This window comes from Sciurus carolinensis, chromosome 9 (genome assembly GCF_902686445.1).
Source record: "Sciurus carolinensis chromosome 9, mSciCar1.2, whole genome shotgun sequence".
NCBI classification, from domain to species: Eukaryota; Metazoa; Chordata; class Mammalia; order Rodentia; family Sciuridae; genus Sciurus; species Sciurus carolinensis.
Window position 1 is genome coordinate 93,615,532 of NC_062221.1, and position 18,447 is coordinate 93,633,978.

Below are 18,447 nucleotides of genomic sequence, written 5' to 3' on the forward strand. Positions count from 1 at the left end.
ATGGAAAAAAACATAAAAAGAGGCCTTCCTTTTGAGGAAAACGAAGAGAGGGATTCTCACATTCCTTGTGCATTTATGCCCCCAGTGACTTTTTACAAGCTTCTATGCCTTTTAGTTACAAACCATGGGTGCAGGTGAAACACACTTTGATGGTATCTATGTGGGACTCAGCACATGGTAGGTTCTCAGTAGATACTGGTTAAAGGAATAAGTGAGGTAGAGATTGGAATCCAAACCAAACAAAACTGGGATCATTGAAATTGAGGGTGAACTTTGATGATTCTTCTTCCTTTTCCTTTATGAACTAAAATACCTTCAACTATAGCTTACAATTTTCCTTATTTCAACAATGGGCAGCATAGAGTCATTTTCTTGAGGAAAACTGAATTGAAAGACTTCTTGATAATCAAGACACAGTAGTAAAAATGTTAGGACATTTTTAGCAGAAGAACAGAATTCATGTAAGGTAGGATTCTGATGAACTGACATTAAACGTGCTGGGCATATGCACATGGCTTGAGGAGGTCTATTTTTGCACCAAAACACAGGGGCTAAGATGCATTTGGGATGCTGGCAACCTCAACAGGAGTGCTGTGGAGCATAGCAGCTTGAAACTCCAGAAGCCCATGGGAGTTAAGAATCTCAGCTGAAACACCCAGGGCCATAGCTCTGTGTGTGTGTGTGTGTGTGTGTGTGTGTGTGTGTGTATGTACATATACATAATATGTATTAACATGGTTAAGGGAATGAGGTGCCCTTGAACTGGGAAGGGACTATGAAACCATGACAATTTCCTTCTTTGGGGAACTGGTAGGAGGACGGAAATATTGCCATTTAGTGCAAGCAAAGAACAACAAAACAAAACCCCAAAAGCAACCATTTTTAAACCAAAATGAAACAAAAATTCCCTAAGGACCAGAAACATATATCAACCCCAAAATAGCTCTTATTACCACAATAACCAGTTCAAAGCAGGACCCTGGAGTGGGAATCCGGAGTTCACTAAAAAACTGTGAGGCAAAGTGATCCTTAGTGCTTTTTTTTTTTTTTCTTTCTTTTTTTTTTGCAATATATAGAAAGCAAGTCTTGAAGACCATTCTCTCCCAAATGTTCACTCTGCTGGCACTGAAGTAAGCATTCGATAACTGTTCACCATTAAGTAAATTACTGTGCGCCTTCAGAGTACCAGACACTTCCTTTGTGTTACCTTATTTGACTGCCATGACAATCCTAAGGGGCAGAGAGAAAAAAGACTCAGTGAGATTCTGTCTTGTCAAGGGTGTCTGCATTGTTAGGCGTTGGAAGTAGGGCTCAGTTCCAGAACTTCTTATATTAAATTCAGTGTTTTTTATTCACCATAGGGAGTAGTGACTTCCCATAGATAATGCAAAGTATTTTTTTTTTCTTCATGTATGGCATGTCTTTGGACATTAAATATAAAGGGGATTTTAAAATGTCATTAAAATAATTGACAGTTTAAGTGAATCCTTTGAAATCATACATGGTATGGAAGACAATCTCCAAAACCATTTCTGCAGGCTGAATCCTTGATGCATGTTTACTGTTCTATTATTGAGGAAAGTCTGTATTCTCCTCTTGTATGAAATTTAATCAGCATATAGTTTTTTTTAAAGTTAATACATGAATTGTACAGCTTAATTGAATTCACTGTAGTATTTCCAGTCATGCATACAGTGTGCATTGATCACACCCATGCACCCTTCTTTGTCCCTTGCCCTCCCTTTGCCTCCAGCACCCTTCCTAGTTCCAATAATCACTATTCTACTTTCAGGTCTTCTTATTTATTTATTTTTAGTTTCCACATGTGGTACTTGTTTTATGTTTCTGTCTTGTTTTGCTTAATCTGATGTCCTCCACTTGCAAATGACATGATTTTATTCTTCTTTATGACTAAATAATCCTCTACTGTGTATGTACACTTTGTCTTCTCTAATTCCATATCTTAGCATTGTGAATCTGGTCACGATATACATGGGTTTGCAAGTATCTTTTTGGTATGTTGCCTCCACCAAAACTACTAGAACTGATAAATGAATCCAGTAAAGGGTAGGATACAAAAGAAACACACAAAACCCAGTCACTTTTCTACACACCAATAACAAATTTTCTGACAAAGAAATCCTAAAATCAATCCCATTTGGAATAGTCACACATAATAATAAAATAATAAATACATAAAATAATTTAGGAATAAAATTAAGCAAGCAATTAAAAGACCTCTACAATGACAATCACAAAATACTGGTGAAAGAAGTTGAAGACACTAAAAGATGGAAAGACCTCCTATGTTCATGGATTGGAAAAATTAATATGGTTTAAATATCCATACTCGAAGTGATCTATGCTTCTTGAAAAGCACCTTCTTCATCATGGAATCTGGTTCCCTAAGTAGTTCTGGTTTCCTAAGTAGTTTGCAGTTTCCATTTTATGCTACTGAAATGCTCTGAACCATTCCTGGATATACTAATGTTAAAGATCAGCCTGAATTTGTACAAAGAAGGGGACTTCAGGAACAGGATGACATAGGTTCATATTCCAGCTCCAAGGCTCTTACAATGATGCTGAGGAATTTACTTAATATTTTTAAGCATTTAAAATACTTATTGTAAACTCTAAGTTGCTCTGCAAAAGTTAATTGCTATCATCATCATCACTATTTATAGATTATCTTCATGTTTGAAAGTTCCACATTAAGATCCTTGCTAGCCCTCTTTTGCTGATATGGTGACAGTGAATTCTCTTTCATGAATGCAAGATACCAGACATCTCCAGTGCACTTTCTCTGAGGAAAAAGAGTCAGGGATTCTTTCTTTAGCCACTGGCTCGTGTCTGTAGATGGGAATTTTATTTATATGTATTTGAATGTGATTTAAACACATGATGATTCTTTTATAGCTAAATATAAAAAATTTACAAGTTAAATGTTATTGATATCTTTACCATTGACTCTAAAGCTTGCTTATGCTACAATTTGTAAACATTTTATGAGGCAGGGGAAAAATACACACCCATAATTATTTCTTGATGTCGTCTGGCTCATGATAGCAGGATAAATTATATTGTTACTTCAGAAGAAGTTTTCATTGAAGGTTTTTTTCCAGTCATTCCAAATAAACTTAGCTCTCAATGGAAAAGAGACAGCTGATTGCCTGGCTTTTCAAGTGGCTCTTTTGCCCTTGTCCTGCTCTTTGCTGAGTCAGAAGGAAGGCATGTGGTGTTGTTGACCTCTGAAATCATTAAACATCTCTGTAAACTATTGCTGCTAGAGTCTCACTCGGGTTTATTTTCTGAAGGCTTATTAATAAGTCAGAACCTAATCTGCAGCCAGGCTGTTTGATCACTGTGCCCTTGGCTTTGCCAGGCACAGGATTTTATTGCATGGTTGGTCTGCTGGTATTATGATTCCTGAAGGGCCATCCGTAAGCCAGCAAGTGCCAGGGGCACTTCATTGTCAAATTCCAAAGACATGCTACCTCCCCTGACCTGCTGGTGGAGTGGTAGCTTTTTACAGTGCCTCAGGTTGTCCACTATGGAATGCAGAAGGAGAGACAAAAAAGTTCTGGGAAAATCTATGGTAAAGAGTTGTTTTCCCTCAGAAACTAGTGCGGTTTCAGGAGGAAGAAGCAATAATCTGCTAACTGTACTTGTTTCAGATACCCAGGAACAGTCTTCCTCTGTAGAAACGGTCAAGTGAAGAAAGTAGTATGGGTATTTTTTTTGGGGGGGTGGTGAGACTGGGGATTGAACCTAGCAACACTTCACCAATGAGCTACATCCCAGAGCTTTTTAATTTTTATTTTAAGACAGGGTCTCACTAAATTGCTGAAGGGCTCACTAAATTGCTGAGGTTGCCCTAGAACTCCTAATCCTCCTGCTTTAGCCTCCTGAGTTGCTGGGATTACAGGCATGTGCCACTGTGCCCTGCTTCAGTGCATATTTAAACCACAATTTTCCCCCAATGGGAAAAAAGAAGAGATGACAACAAACGATGGAACTCTCTCATTCAGAAGTTCAGTTCAAATTATTGCACATCATTTGGTTAACATGGTGATAAAGGGTCCAAGGAACATTATGGTGCATTTCTGAGGGATTTAGAACCACTAAATTTAAGGAAAAAAATAAGGCAAACACTACGTACAATGTTATTAAAGTTATAGGTGTAGGGAAGTGGAAATCTTTAAGACATATAACAGTTAAGAGGCATACCCAGGAGTCAAGCAATACACTGAACACATTTAACAAACACTACTGTGGTCATAGCATTCACTGGTGATACAAAAAAGCACATCTTATTCAGTAGTTTATATTCTCACTGAGGAACTTAAGTTATAGCACATGTAAAGTTAAACATTCTGTATTATCCAATACAGTATCCACTAGCCACATGTAGCTATGTAATTTTAAATTTAAAGAGATTAGAATGCAATTTTAAAATTCGGCACCTAAGTTACACTAGCCACATTTCAAGTGTTCAGTAGCCATATGTGGCTGGCAGCCACCATATTGGACTCTCTCATTGCAGAGAGTTCTAATGGACCATGACCATGGTCAGGAATGTTACTGACAAGAGTAACTTTTCAGTCATGAACAGGAAAGGATCAGTACAGGCTGTAATATTTAGGAAGGTTTAAAATAACCTTGGAATTATGGTTATTTTGACAAGTGAAAAGGAGAATGGGAAAAAAGGAATGTCTGGAAGAAAGATAGCCTACCTGACTTAGATCAAATTCCTGTTATAAACTTGAGGGGGATGAGGATGGAATGAGAGATTGTGATGAGATAAGTTGAGGGACTTGAATGTCAAACTAAGGCGTTTGTTCTACGTTTCATAATGTTATTTAATATGTATATATGTGCATTTGTATATATGTGCATATACATTTGTATATATGTATATATGTATATATCCTGTTTTTTTTTTTTGTAGTACTGGGGATCAAACTCAGAGCCTTAGGTAAGTGCTTAGGTAAGTAAGCCTTAGGTAAGCCTTAGGTAAGTTAGGTAAGTGCTCTAACACTGAGCTACCTCCCCAATTCTTTTTATTTTATTTTTGAGATAGGGTCTCAATAGATTGCTGTCTTCAAACTTGCGATCCTCTGCCTCTGCCTCTGCCTCCTGAGGAGCTGGGATTGCAGGTGTGTTCCACCATACCTCTTTGGCAATGAATATTTTTGACCAGGATACTGATAATCCTAGAACAACGGCACCACCCAGAAAACAATTTTCCTTTGTACAATTTGATAAATAGGAGTCTAATATTTAATATCTGCATGCCAATAAAGACTTCATTTTGTGCTCCAAGGTTAGCTTCAAAATTGAATCAAAGCCTCGTGACACTATATGTGTGTGTGTATCTGTGTATGTATGTGCAAACACACACAGAGGAAAAATGCACATTCATATTACATACTGGGAAGAAGGAGAGATATGGAGACTCCATTCTTGGTCCTCTCAGAAAAATTACAAGAAAGTCAGGGGAGCCGTTGTGGTCATTTCATGAGACCCAGAGAGTCAGAGTGCTACAAATTTTATTCAGTACTTTCATTCTTTCTAACTTTACAAAATGTGAAGCAACTCACTTTGTCTGGAAATACTCTGATTATATCAAGGCTTCAAGAATGGATTGAGACTAAATTGTGCCTTTTAGAGGACACTCTATGAGGACAGAGAAGCATGTTTAGAGGCTTCAGATTCACTACCCATCCACTTTATTCTCCCTTCCTGCTTTTTTCTTCTCTCCTTTCTACATGTATTAAGTTTCCATCATGTGCCAAGCATCGAGAGTACTGAGAAAAACAGCACTCTTTCACAAGGAGCTAGATAAATACATAGGGATAGATACATAAATCAGGTCAATGCTGTTATAGAGTGGAGATGATCGTGACAAGACTGTGCACAGAGACCTAGGAGCATGGAGGAGGGGCACAGGGCAGCTTGGGCAGGAGAAGACAGTTAACCTGAATCTTAGGACAGGAGTACAGTTTATTCCAACAGTTTAAGTGGGGGGAATGCTACATTCAGAGAAGGAAGATCAAATGCAAAAGCAAAGGAAAGTAAGGCAGAATATGACCAAAGGAGAACCAGGTTTCCTTTTCTGTCTTTGGCTCATCGCAAAGAGAGGGCTGTGGTATACTTATTTCCATATATACTTTAACTTCAGGCTAAGCAGCCAGGGTAGACAACAGAGTTGTCTTGAGTCTCATCATCAGACTTCAGGTTATAGTAAAAGTAACTCCAAAGCAAATAATCTGGGGAGCTAGATTCAAGTTTTCTTAATGTGTCGAGGTGCCTTTTTCTAGTCTGCTTCACGTATTATCATGGGACTTTCTAATTCACTAAAAACCACATGCTAGACTGTCACTCTCAGATTGATGCCAAACAACTTGCAATCACTTGAGGACTTCATGGAGAAAACTTAGCCCTTCAGAATTACCCATGGGACAAATGATGTTTTTTTTTTCTTCTTTTTAATTATAAAATTCTTACTTTTTTGGCTCTGGAATGACAACAAAATTTTAGAAATAAAAATACACAAAGGAAAAAGAAATTAAAATCACAGTATTAAGCAAGAAACAGAGCCAGTCAGCAGTGTCTAGGAACAGAGCCACTGGAATTCTGTCACTTTGTGAGTCAGAGGCACTGCCACGGGAGTTGATGTTTTTCCTTCCTTTTATAATGGGACCAGACATGAGAGGCAGCACTGAGATGCAGGAAGACGATGGGCTTTGGACTGAGACTTGGATGGACATACTGGCTCTGCTGCTTCCTAGCTGTGTGTCTGCTTGACAGAGTGGAGGCTCAATTTCCTCATGGTTAAGATTTTTTTTTTTTTTTTTTTTGGTTGATATGAAGAATAGGGAAAATGGGACAAGTACAATCAAGTACAATGTCTGGTTTTGTTAGACAATTAATATTTTCTATTATTCTAACTATTATTAATGATGAGTTTGAGTTTTTCTCTCTTGGATGACTATGGGATTCTTATTTTCTTATAGTAACTTGACTCTTATCACTTTTCAAGTATGGACCTCCAGGCGCTGGATTTGTGAAAGAGAAAGAGAATTCCCAAAGTAAGACCTAAGAGAAATAGGGAATCTTAAGGGGTGGAAGTCCTGAGTGTCATAGATAAATAATCTCAGATGGAGTAAATTATAATAGACTATCAGTAAGTGTTTTCCTATTATTGACATTAGGCTCCCTAATGATAGCAAGAAGGCAAGTGTTCAAAGAAGATATTTGGCTTACGATATCAGTTAATTAATGACAAGTAAAGTCAAAACAAAATTGTCAGCTTGGAAATTGATGAGCCAGTTCACAGAATTATCTAAGCTCCTTGTTTATTGAATTTATTGCTCATTGTTGGCCAATTCTCTATAACAAAATATTCAGAGAATGAGAAAGAAGAGAGAAGGAAGAAACAATTTTAATTTGTCCGAGGACGTGAAGAGTTTTTTTTCTTTTTAGAAATGAAGGTTGAAGAGGAGAAAGTTTAATAACATTGGCATTTCCACCATTATTATTGTTACTATGATAAAGAACTGAGTCCTTGAACAAGGCATGCCCATTTGTTCGTTTTGTTCCTTTTCCACACAGGTTTAGAAATGTATCACACTGGGATTGTTTCTTAATTTATGGTTTGTCAAAACACATAACCTATATTGATGCTTAGTATGTATTACATAATAAATAGCAACACTGAAAATACCATATCACAGAAGATCTTGAAATAATGAAGTAGGAAGTGATTTCCAAAGTGTTTGCAAGCTGTTCCATAAAATACCAATACCAAGACATACTCTTAGGTAGGGGAGAGCTGCCACTAAATATTAATATAAACACCTATCCCAGGTAGTAGTGCTTTGAAAAGAACTTTAGAAAATGTTGAAGAGGGGATGAAGAGATTTTATACAATATAACAATTATTATTAAAATATCATATTCCATACTTGAAGTTGAATTTTAGTTTACAAATCCTTTTTGTGCGTGTGAGGGAGAAATTCCCCTTTAACTGGTGTCAAAATATGGATTACTAAACATAGGCCTTTTGAGGCTTTTTAAGCCGTAATTTAATTATTGTTTCTTTCCCCCTTTCCACTTGCCCTTGACCTTGTCTGGTCTTTTGAGACATGTGGGATTATCCTCTGTATTCTAAGAAACAAGAATGCTCTTGCTACATCTTGGAAGGATACGTGCCTATTTGAAACTTTATCCCATTTTGACTGGTTCCTCATAAATACCACAAGCCATTCCCAGGTGTTGTGAGTATAATCCATTTACCATACTAAATAAATAACCATGATGAAGAGGCCTCATTCTATAAAACACCAGGCAAGACTCCATGAGTGTCTAACTGATAAAAAGAGTGGTTATTTGAGAATTGTTCTAAGGTACATATATTTATCTACATATATATATATATATATATACATATATCTATATATCTATATTTATGTACACACACACACACACACACACACATACACACACACAGAGGTGATTAGCAATTTGTCCCAGACCCCAGAGAGAGAGTCAAGGTGTTTTTGAGATTAAAATACTGAAGAATTTTTTGGAATGGAGGATTCCTGAGCCACATGCATACCATCTCCATAGCTTCATCTCCATTGACATCAGAAATAGCCTTAGAAAGAGGATTACTCTGTTTTGCTGCGAATGTCATAATTTTTTTTTTGTTACAAAGAAAGCAGTCCTTCTCTGGTGTGCCAAAGATTTATTTTTATGGTTCTAATTGATCTATATCCCCCAAAGGGTTCTGAATTATGCAAGTGTCTCAAGTCTTAACAAGTCATCCCCACACAGCTGTGCAATGGAAATGTTCAACAGAAAGGTATTCACTTCAGTCTAGGCAAGGCCCTGGCTGCTCCCTGGAGATCCACATCCAGGGAAGCAGGTTCTGGGTGGTGTTGGTGGGAGAAGCTTGTCTGACCCATTTCTGTCTTCTCTCTCCTAGCTCCTTCCCCTTGTCCTGCTGACAAGGGAAGGTCTAGTTATGGCAGATCTTTCGTCCTCTTTGTGCTTGTCTCTCATTGACCTCCAGCTGCCAGAGTTTGTTTATTACTGAATTGAGCATTTAGATTCAGTCTTGGCTGGTGGTAACCTTGGAAAGAATATTTTCTAAGATTGCTTTGGTTTTCTTTCAAATAAACTTCTGTAAGCCTGGACATTTCTGGCATTGCTGAAATGTGGGTGATTTATTCCTAGAGGCTTAAATTAGGCATTTTTTGAAAATAAAAACTAACAATTTTAGGAACTCTCTAGCCACTGATTGTAATAGACACCTTACTCTGCTTTTTATCAGAAAAATTCAAATCTGAAGGTACCCCCTGGCAACAGGTTCTTATCTGAAAGTCTCAGCCCCCTGGCTCCCTCTACTGGTGAACAACCTCCCTTCCACTCTTATGGGCAGTTAGGGATTGGAATAAACTGGGAGCTGGAAGGGAGACGACATGTCATTTTAAAACTAGGAATTGTGGATCCAATAGCATATTTTGCTACAGATTCCTTTTCTTCCCTCATTCTTCCAACCTCAACAATCTTGGCTACCTAAGTCACAAATTCTTAGCTCCACCTAGTGTCTCCCTCCATGTACTTCTTGGCCTTATCTTATATCCGCCTTTAATAAGAGACCGCTTGTTTGGATGGATTGCATTGATGAATGTTATGACTCCGCCTTGTTCAGACTGGGCAATCACTAAGTAGAAATTTTTCAATAAATATAATAATGTACAGTTATCACTTTGAATTTATGAACCAAGTTTAGACTTAGCTTTATCATGTAAATGGTACGACAGTTGGAAGCAACATTAAATGGGATGATTGCTGGCAAAATGTGTCCCAGTTTCTCCATCCACATGCTCTCAGGCACCTTTTATGATCTGAAGTCTTCCCACTAAACTGAAGGCAGCTGTGATTTAACCCTTCCACTGCCTGGTAGTGAAAGTTCTATATAAAACTGCTTTACTTGCCTTAGTATATGGAGGCCAAATTTCTAGAAAAACAGCAGTTTTATCTAGTAACAGAAAGGACTGGAGATGCTTCTCAACAGACTGGATACATGAAATTGCCTGGAGAAGCCAACAGCTCACACCCACACCCAGGCCTATTCAGTTAGTTGGAAAAGTAGCACACAGAGTGATTAATTGCTTTGGTCTCAGCACATCAAATGAGCCAATGCCTCCATATTCTGTGATGTAAACACATCAATGGAGAGTTCAATAGAGGCAGCCTTCAAGAAAGACTAAGGAGGATGTTTTCACAATGATGCTTAAACTTAGTCATAGACTATGTACATTTTAACATACAATAAATCAATTTCAAAAATCAAATTACTATTTCAAAGATATGCAAACAACTGTCAGGCATGTTTTAGAGGAAAGTGGAGAAGCATCTGGGGTAACATCTGTCCACTTATTCAGGGTACAATGCTTCCAGAAATGATACAAGAATATTTTTTTCTACCTTCATTAATTTCTATAGTAGAGGGATTTTCTGTGTTACCAATAATTGTGTTGTTATCTCAGCAGAGAATATTTTGATGTCTTGACATCCATAGTTATTATGTTGGTCAGAGTCAAGTCTAAAATGAGGTCGAATGAGGCTCTTTTTCCAGTTGAAGTCCAGTCAAGAGTAAAGAAGAGTTTGAATAGATACAAAGCTTATACATTTTTTACCAGTGTGATCCCATCTCTTAATGGTGCCAGGCTTAAAGAATAGTGACCCAGATAGGCATTCATCTCCAAAATGGAGGGTCTGGGTTCAGACAATCATCAAAACCCCTTCTCCAGCACCTGGAATTTCTCTGGAGTCTTTCCTCTGTTTCAGAGGTGTGAACTCTCATGGCTGCACCTTCCTGTCTTTGTACTGGTGGATCCTGATCATCCCTCCTTGCCCCCAATCAGCATGCTCCTCATATTTTGTCTGACTGTCTATCGCATGTATTTAGCTCTTTCTCTCCTTAAAGACTTGGGAAGGTACAAGGTGATTAAACTGGCAACACATTGTCTGGTGGGTGGAAGAGGAGGAAGATTATACTATGTCATCATACATTAATATGTTAACATTTATGTTCTGTCACATAAATGTTAGAGTGAGACCTTACTCTGAAATCATATTCAGAAAATAATATAACTTGTAGAACTCAGGTAAAGGTAGGAAGGAATAGTAAGAGTACTGTAGGCAGGGAAATGGTTTAGCCATTGATGAAGTTAAATGAACTCTCCTATGTTTCCTAAAGCATGAGGAAATCTTAAACAAAAATTTGAGATTTGAGTCCTTATCTGTCCCTATAGACTTCTTATAGGGATTATTATGAGAGGAGATAAGAAAGATTGATATTTTATACTCAGCTATTTTTTTAAATTAAAAAAATTTCATAATTTCTCCCACCGAACACAGATTTACCCAGCAGCTACTAGTGTCAGTTTCTGGAATAGGGAAATACATACGTTGAAGGCGTTGATTGGTGACTTCACTCCTCACAGGTGTTTGTATCAATGTTTCCTAGACATTCCGGGGCAGACGTATAACTGTAGTCTACACCCCTACAGCGGTGGTTTCTGAGAACCCTATCCATTGAGTTTTTACAGGATTCTCAGCATGGTCAGAGACACCTTAGATTCACATTGTGTGGGAAGACCCATCAAAGTTACTCAAGACGGAGCATTGACTGCAGAGTTCTGCTACTTGACCTTGGTTCTGCTACACTCATCTGAGTGACCTTGGGAAAGACTTCAACCTTTCTGACTTTACCCATCTGTAAAATGAACTTTTAGTTAAAATTAGCTCCAAAGTTCCTTCCAGCATTTATATTTTGGATTCTCTAAGTTCTTTTAATCTTCAAGAAGTTAGAATAGAGACTGGATTTTTTTTTTTTTTAAGTATTTCTATAGAAATCTCATCTCAGGGAATTTACTGAAGGCAAGGAGCAATTCTAAATGATCTTTTTTCTAGGACTATGAATTAAGGTTTAGAAAAAAATGTGAAACTTTTTTATTTGATGGAGTGAAAATTTATATCCTATTTAAGAGAAGTCTGTGGAGACTTTGGGTAATGAGAAAAGCCACAAGTATGAGTGGTACTCCAAAAACTTGATCTATAAGAATTGAAGAGATTTCTTCTATTGAAAAAACAGAGGCTGTGGTGCAAAGGCACTGTGACTGTATCTGCAAGTCCTGAGAAGGTTTTGCTGAAGGAGAGAAGGGTCAGTTTTTGTTTTCCAGGAAGGGAAAAGGAAGTGAGCCCCAAATAAAGGACAATGAGGGTTAATCATCAGGCATCTTTTAATACATCACATAATCAGCTTCGATTGCCACTTTAGCTTCTATGGGACATTGAGAAATCAGAATTCATTTTTAAGGTGATGATGATTAGTTTTGGAGAATGATTTTGTTTAATCTACTTCAGTTTCATCTACTGCAATATCACCACCTTGGTGGATCTATTTACGCAGGGCTTCCAGGTTGTGGATATTTCCACCTTGTGTGATTCACTTTAACTTCATTCCTGCCAATCTACTTGTTTGAGGAAAGACAACAAAGAACCTCCTTCCTCAAACAGCAAATAGTTACTGATCATCTTTGACTAGCCTGTTGGTGCTGAAATGTGGTTAACTCTCTCTCAATCTTCATGCTTCCTCAGTTCTCTAGAAAAGGGGAGTTAGCAAAGCTGTAATTTAGTGCTATGGGGTGTGAACAGCTGTTAATGACTGCCAGGCCATTGAGAGATCTTTCTCATTATATTTTTAGCATTTGGTAACAAAAGCTCCTTTCTCTCTCTCTCTCTCTCTCTCTCTCTCTCTCTCTCTCTCTCTCTCTCTCCCTTCTCCCTCCTTTCTCCCCCCACCTCTTTTCTAGATGCATTAGGTAGTGAGAGATCTTTTTCACACAATGCTTAAGACAAAGGTTCTCTAGATCCCACAAGACTTTCTTTGTCCCCTTAACCTCTTCATCTCCTCTTCTTTTGTTCTTAGTAGTTAGAACAGTACACTTCTCTCTCACAAGACTGCTCTCCCAAGCCTCAAGATCAGTTACCTTCCTTAAATTATGCACATACATATTTATGGGGGGCTGGCTGAAGGGAAGGAAGTTGACATGTGCAGAAAGACCAGTTTCTCAGTGGTTACTTGGAGTAGCAGGGATTGGGAATTACATTTATGTCTTAATCACTCTGTAGTCACCCATACCAGGGTGAGTGACACTGGAGAAGGAGTAAATTGCTGCTTCTAACCTGCAAATAAATAATTACCCAACACTGTACCCTCCCGAAGAGTTAGATTGGTTTTGCTGATGTGACCTACCCATTATTTAAAAATACGTTTGAAGGCTTTATGCTCATAATTTAGCTTTTAAAATTATAACTGGCAGATTCCTGTGGGTTTTAATATAGGACTGACCTGAATCATTTTTGTCTCTAGGACTAAGTTGTTCTCTTCTGTCAGAGAAGGAGGACTAAGGAGAAGAACAAGTTAAGAGATGGATCTTAACTTGTCAGTGGCAAAACTCTCCTTGAGAGAAACAATCAAGAGCAGACATGGATTTTGCTCTTCTTCATCCCCTCAGATCATACATAAGTGACAGCAGCAAGAGTTGTGTTTCTAAAAGAGATCCTGATTGTTTTTCTGTGATTTCCCCAGCTTCACTCTTAATTCCTTATTCATTCCCATCCTCCTGTCTTTGATTTCTTTCTTTCTTTTTTTCTTTTTTCTTTTTTGCAAAGGTAATAAAGGAGCACATGCTTTTTGATCATGGAGAAGACACATTTTGTAATTTTAACAATAGTAGAATATCTAAAGTGTTTGTTTCCCTAAGTATGGTAGGCCCTGAAAGTCAGCAAAACACCTTCTTGTGTCCTCCTGAAAGGGGCAGCCACTTATCTTCTCTTTTTTGAGAAATGTTAAGAAATCAATCAAAGCCTGCTGCAATAATGTTGATATAGCCAAGAATCTGACTCAGGGGCAGCTTAGAAAGGCAAAAAAAAAAAAAAAAAAAAAAAAAAAAAAACCAACTACACACACGAAACACAAAACAGGAGACTAATATTACTACATCCTGGGCAGAAGGGGCAATGCTGGGGTAACTGTTTGAAACCTCATCACTGAGTTTTCTAAAAACTTAAGAAGGGAAGTGCCAATTTGCTTAATGTGTGCCCTATGGAAGGAATCAGTTTGACTGGTAAAGGCCCCTGGGAGGGTTAGATCACCAACAATCTAAGATGATCTCACCCAGTTAGTTATTTAGGGGGTTGAACCTGATGGCACATAGGAAAGGCAGTTACTGTTAAATGGTTCATAGCTGGTCCAGTGGACTAACTGCCAGGCAAAGCAGAAGCAAACCCCCAGAGAATGCTTTTCATCCCCAAATTTAGGAATAACAGGGAGCTCTTTTACACGGGTAACATTCCCCGCTACCCTGGAAAAGATAACTGCACAAGGAATCTAGTGACTGACATGGTGTATGTTCATCCTTGTGATGATGGGCAGGACTCAGGCGCTACCATAAAGGAAGAACTTGGACGTACCACACACTTGGTTTGGCCTTGTCTCATACCTGTGCTCTTGTCATGGTTGATTAGCCAGTTACATCAGATATGAAGCAAGCCATCTGCACTGTGGCTTGAGATAAAAGGTAGGTCACATATTATCTTGGCCAATAGCAATCTTATGTTATTTTCTTAAAGGAAACCACACTCCCTTGAAATAATTTTTTCCAATGAAAAAAAATTTAACATGACAGAAAGGTTTACATATAACTCTTTCATTTGAGTAGTAGTATTAAATCCCTTCAATCTATCTGAAATAGAATTTTAAATTATCTTTGTTATTTCTTTTGCGGTTGAAAGGTCCTAAGTCAAATGTCTAACAATGATTCTAGTTTCTTTAACAGGGGAGAATTTTGTACAGCTTTGGTTAGTTTTATCTTTTCCTGTGAAACAATATAAACCAACAACCAAAAAAGAAAAGGGAATGGGTTTCTCTTACTTTAAGAACCTTAAGGGCCAAAATAGTGGTTTGGTTTCCTGACTGGCAGCTTTAGTTTGCCTTCTCTAAGCGGTCTTGTGCAATTCCCCAGAGGAAACATTTGAAGAGGGTTTTTCTCCCACATGAGAGAGTTTCATCCCACACAACCCACAGATTTTGATGGCAAACTGCATGGACCAAGAGTCTTGCTTTTATAGAAGTAGCAGCAGACTGTGGTTTGCTCTCACAGGTGCACAACACTCTTTCCACCTCAGGGAGAATAGATTGGTTTTTTTTCCCAGAGGGTAGCTTAAACATGGCATAGTTGTGTGAGAATCAGTGGCCAATCAGGTAGGTTTTGTTATATGAAGGAAGAGGGGGTGGTGAGGAGGATTAAAACTTTCAAATCCCCTCCAGCTGATCTTTCTTTATAGAAGTTTGGTGTACACAGAAGTATTGTATAATCTGGCCTGTATTTTTCTCTTACTGTGAAACATATTGAAACGCTTTATGTTTAGGTGTGTGTATAGAAATTCATGAAGTTCTTTTATGTACTCTTGTCGTCCCAACACAATTCTTTTTAGGACGTGGTGAAAAGATAGCTTTGTGAGAGCTCATCCTGCCCCAGCTTGTAAATTTGGATTTGTTCTTTCCTATCTACCAGCCACCTGATTACTGTCCCTGTGCAAAGGGCACCCGTTCACATCATTTTTTCCAAGCACTTAAACCTGGAAAGATATTTTTTAAAGGACTCACAGAAGCTGTCTTGGGGGGTTTGGAAAACATGGCAAAATTGTTAGCAGACCTTTTGACTGTGCTATTTTTAGGAAGCTAATTGTGTTCTTTTAAAGTACATTTTTGACAATGGGACAATGTTTTCCTTGCCCCTGCTGATATGTGAAATATTTACAATGAAAAACGTCAGTATTAACACTGAAACAGATACATTTTAACCTCGGCAACAGTTAGCAAGAGGGGGAAAAGGGATTTAAAAAGAGAAAAGGGTTTTGTAATATTTATGCTGCTGTTTCTACCGAAAAGGAGTTTTATTTTACTGTTCAAACAGAAGTTTGTTTTCAAACCAGTTGCTGTAACTAGCAACTGATGGGGCATCCATAAGCATTAACTCTAGCCAAACAGTGAGCGCATTGCCCAGACCTTTCCCCCGCAGCAACCCCTAATAGGTCAGCTGCCTGCAGAAGTGTCTTACCTTGAGCACGTAAGATCAGGGAGACAGGCTCGCGGGCTCCCACGGAGAGGACCAGGGAAGTGCTCTGATCCGCTGCTGGTAACATGCACTTGGCTTTTATGGGCAGGTGGGAGGAGCTGCTCCTCATAGTAGGTGGGCAGGGAAGGAGCAGCGGCGGGCGGGCAGCCCCGGGAGGAGCTGGACACTTCTCTGGGGAGGGGCGGAGAGGGCGGAGAGGGCAGAGTCGATTGCCTGCAAGAGGGAGGAGAGACAGGGATGGGTGGGGGGAGGAGGAAGGAGTGGAAACGGGCAAGAGAGAGAGGGAGAGAAAGACAGAAAGAGATCTAGACCACAAATGGGGAAAAGTCGGGGAGGAAATGAATGGGGGCCGGGTGGGGGACAGCAGGGAGGGAGGGAGGGAGGGAGAGAAACAGAGAGACTGAGAAGCAAGATCTGGAAGAAAATGGGAATTGGATTATTTTCCGGCTTTGATTGACATTTGGTGGGGGGAGTTGTGGTGTGACAGTTAATACCAAAGGTGTTTTCTGTGAATTTGAAAAGCTAAATAACGGTTCGGGCAAACGGAAGGGTTCATAAGCGAGGCAAAGGAGGGGGAGGCTGGGCGTCCGAGTGGCACAAAGTGCTGGGTGGACCCGGACCTGGACCTGGAGCGCGAGGGCACCCACACACACCGCCGCGAGCCGGTAAAGCCCCTGCTGCATCCGCAGCCACGGTGCTACCGGCCGCCAGCAAGACCCAGCCCATCCCTCATCAGTCCAGCCAACGCTGATTTGACAGGAAAGTGCTCCTTGCTCCTGCAGTGTTCAGCCCCCAAGGCTCCTCTTGACACTTGAGCAGCATAAAGGTGTATCAATGGAGACTGGCTTGTGGAGAGGAACCAGCCCATTCCTCCAACGTCTGCTTATGTAACATAGGATTTCAGGGCTCTCTGCCTTCTGGTTATTTTCGGTATTTAAAAAACTCTCTTTCCCAATGATTGGAAAACATCGTGGTGTCACAGCCCTTTCTCCGTATGTCTTAAACATTCAGGGAGGATTCAACCAACAAGGGCCCAAGGATCAGGCTGAAATTATTAAGAAATGCACTCAGAGAAAGAAAAACAAGCTCCTTTCGCTGCTGAGTGGTGACTCACTTCCTAGCCCAAGCCTGATTTTTGCCACCGAAGGAATCAAAGCATTTTAAGGGAGAAAACTTGAGACTCAGGGGTGGGGATATTGAGAGGGGAAAGGGAGAAGCAGGGGGAAGGATGGGTGGGCCGGTAAGAATAAGACATGACTTTTACTGAATATATATGTATGCACATATACTTGATCAGTCTGTGCTCACTACAACTGGGGGAGTTAGTTATGATCCATATTATGGAGAATTTTTTTAAATGAAAGGGATCTTAAAGAGGTTAAGCAACTAGCTCAAGCTAACAAGAGGTAGAACCACACAGTTAGTGAGCTTGAAAACCTGCACTTTTCAGTGCACAAGAGTGCTATATAGAACACCGAGTGTGATTTCCAGTTAGGTGTGGATGTCTTTGGGTGGCACCAGGCACCAGGAAAAGGAAAACTGATGATTAGAGGGCAGGGTTTCTCAAACTCTGTAGTACTCACATTTTGGACCTCTTCTGTGCATTCTAGAATGTTGAGCAGCATCCTGGCCTCTCATCATCAGATGCCACTACTGCTACTCACCCTGTAGCCTTCCACTAGGTGTGAAAATAAAAAATCTCTTCATTTAGTTAAATGACTCAGAGGGGGCAATTTGCTCTCCTCTCCAAGAGCCATTGGTCTAGAAAATGTCCACAGCTATAAAAAAGATTTTAAAAGAATCTATTAAGAAATTACCCAGTGGTGCCATTCAAATAATAATCATACTTGCCATATGTACTAAGTTTACACTGGACTTCGTTTTTTATAGACTTATTCTCATCTGTCTGTCTCTCAAGTCCCAAACCAATTCATACCTTTGTAACAAAGCTCATTCTTAATTGAGTACACCTGGTAGTCAACAAAGTAAAATCCCATGTGCTGAGGATATAGTGAAAGATGAATGATACATGAAATAAAAACTTGAAAATTTTCTCATAAACAGAAATTTGACATTAAAGCAGTTATTCAAATTTGCTCATGATGCTTTGTGATGCTGCTTATTGGTCTTAAGCTCAACTTTTTGTTTTTGTATCTCTTATTCATCTTACATTCAGTAAAATTTTTTGGCCATAACAAGTACTTGTGGGCTTACAAGGTAGCAGTAT

At 39.2% G+C, this 18,447-nt stretch overlaps 1 protein-coding gene across 3 annotated transcripts in view; it reads right to left on the reverse strand.

Moving 5' to 3' along the window:
• The window catches only part of Col8a1 (collagen type VIII alpha 1 chain), a 525,631-nt gene extending 509,234 nt beyond the window's left edge, over window positions 1-16,397 (reverse strand). The window contains exon 1 of one of the 3 annotated variants that reach the window (XM_047563749.1): window positions 16,203-16,397. The gene's annotated coding sequence lies outside the window, so the exon portion shown is untranslated. The remainder of the gene's footprint in view (window positions 1-16,202) is intronic. The other 2 variants (XM_047563747.1, XM_047563748.1) reach the window with 2 other exon arrangements.
• Window positions 16,398-18,447: the final 2,050 nt, after the last annotated feature.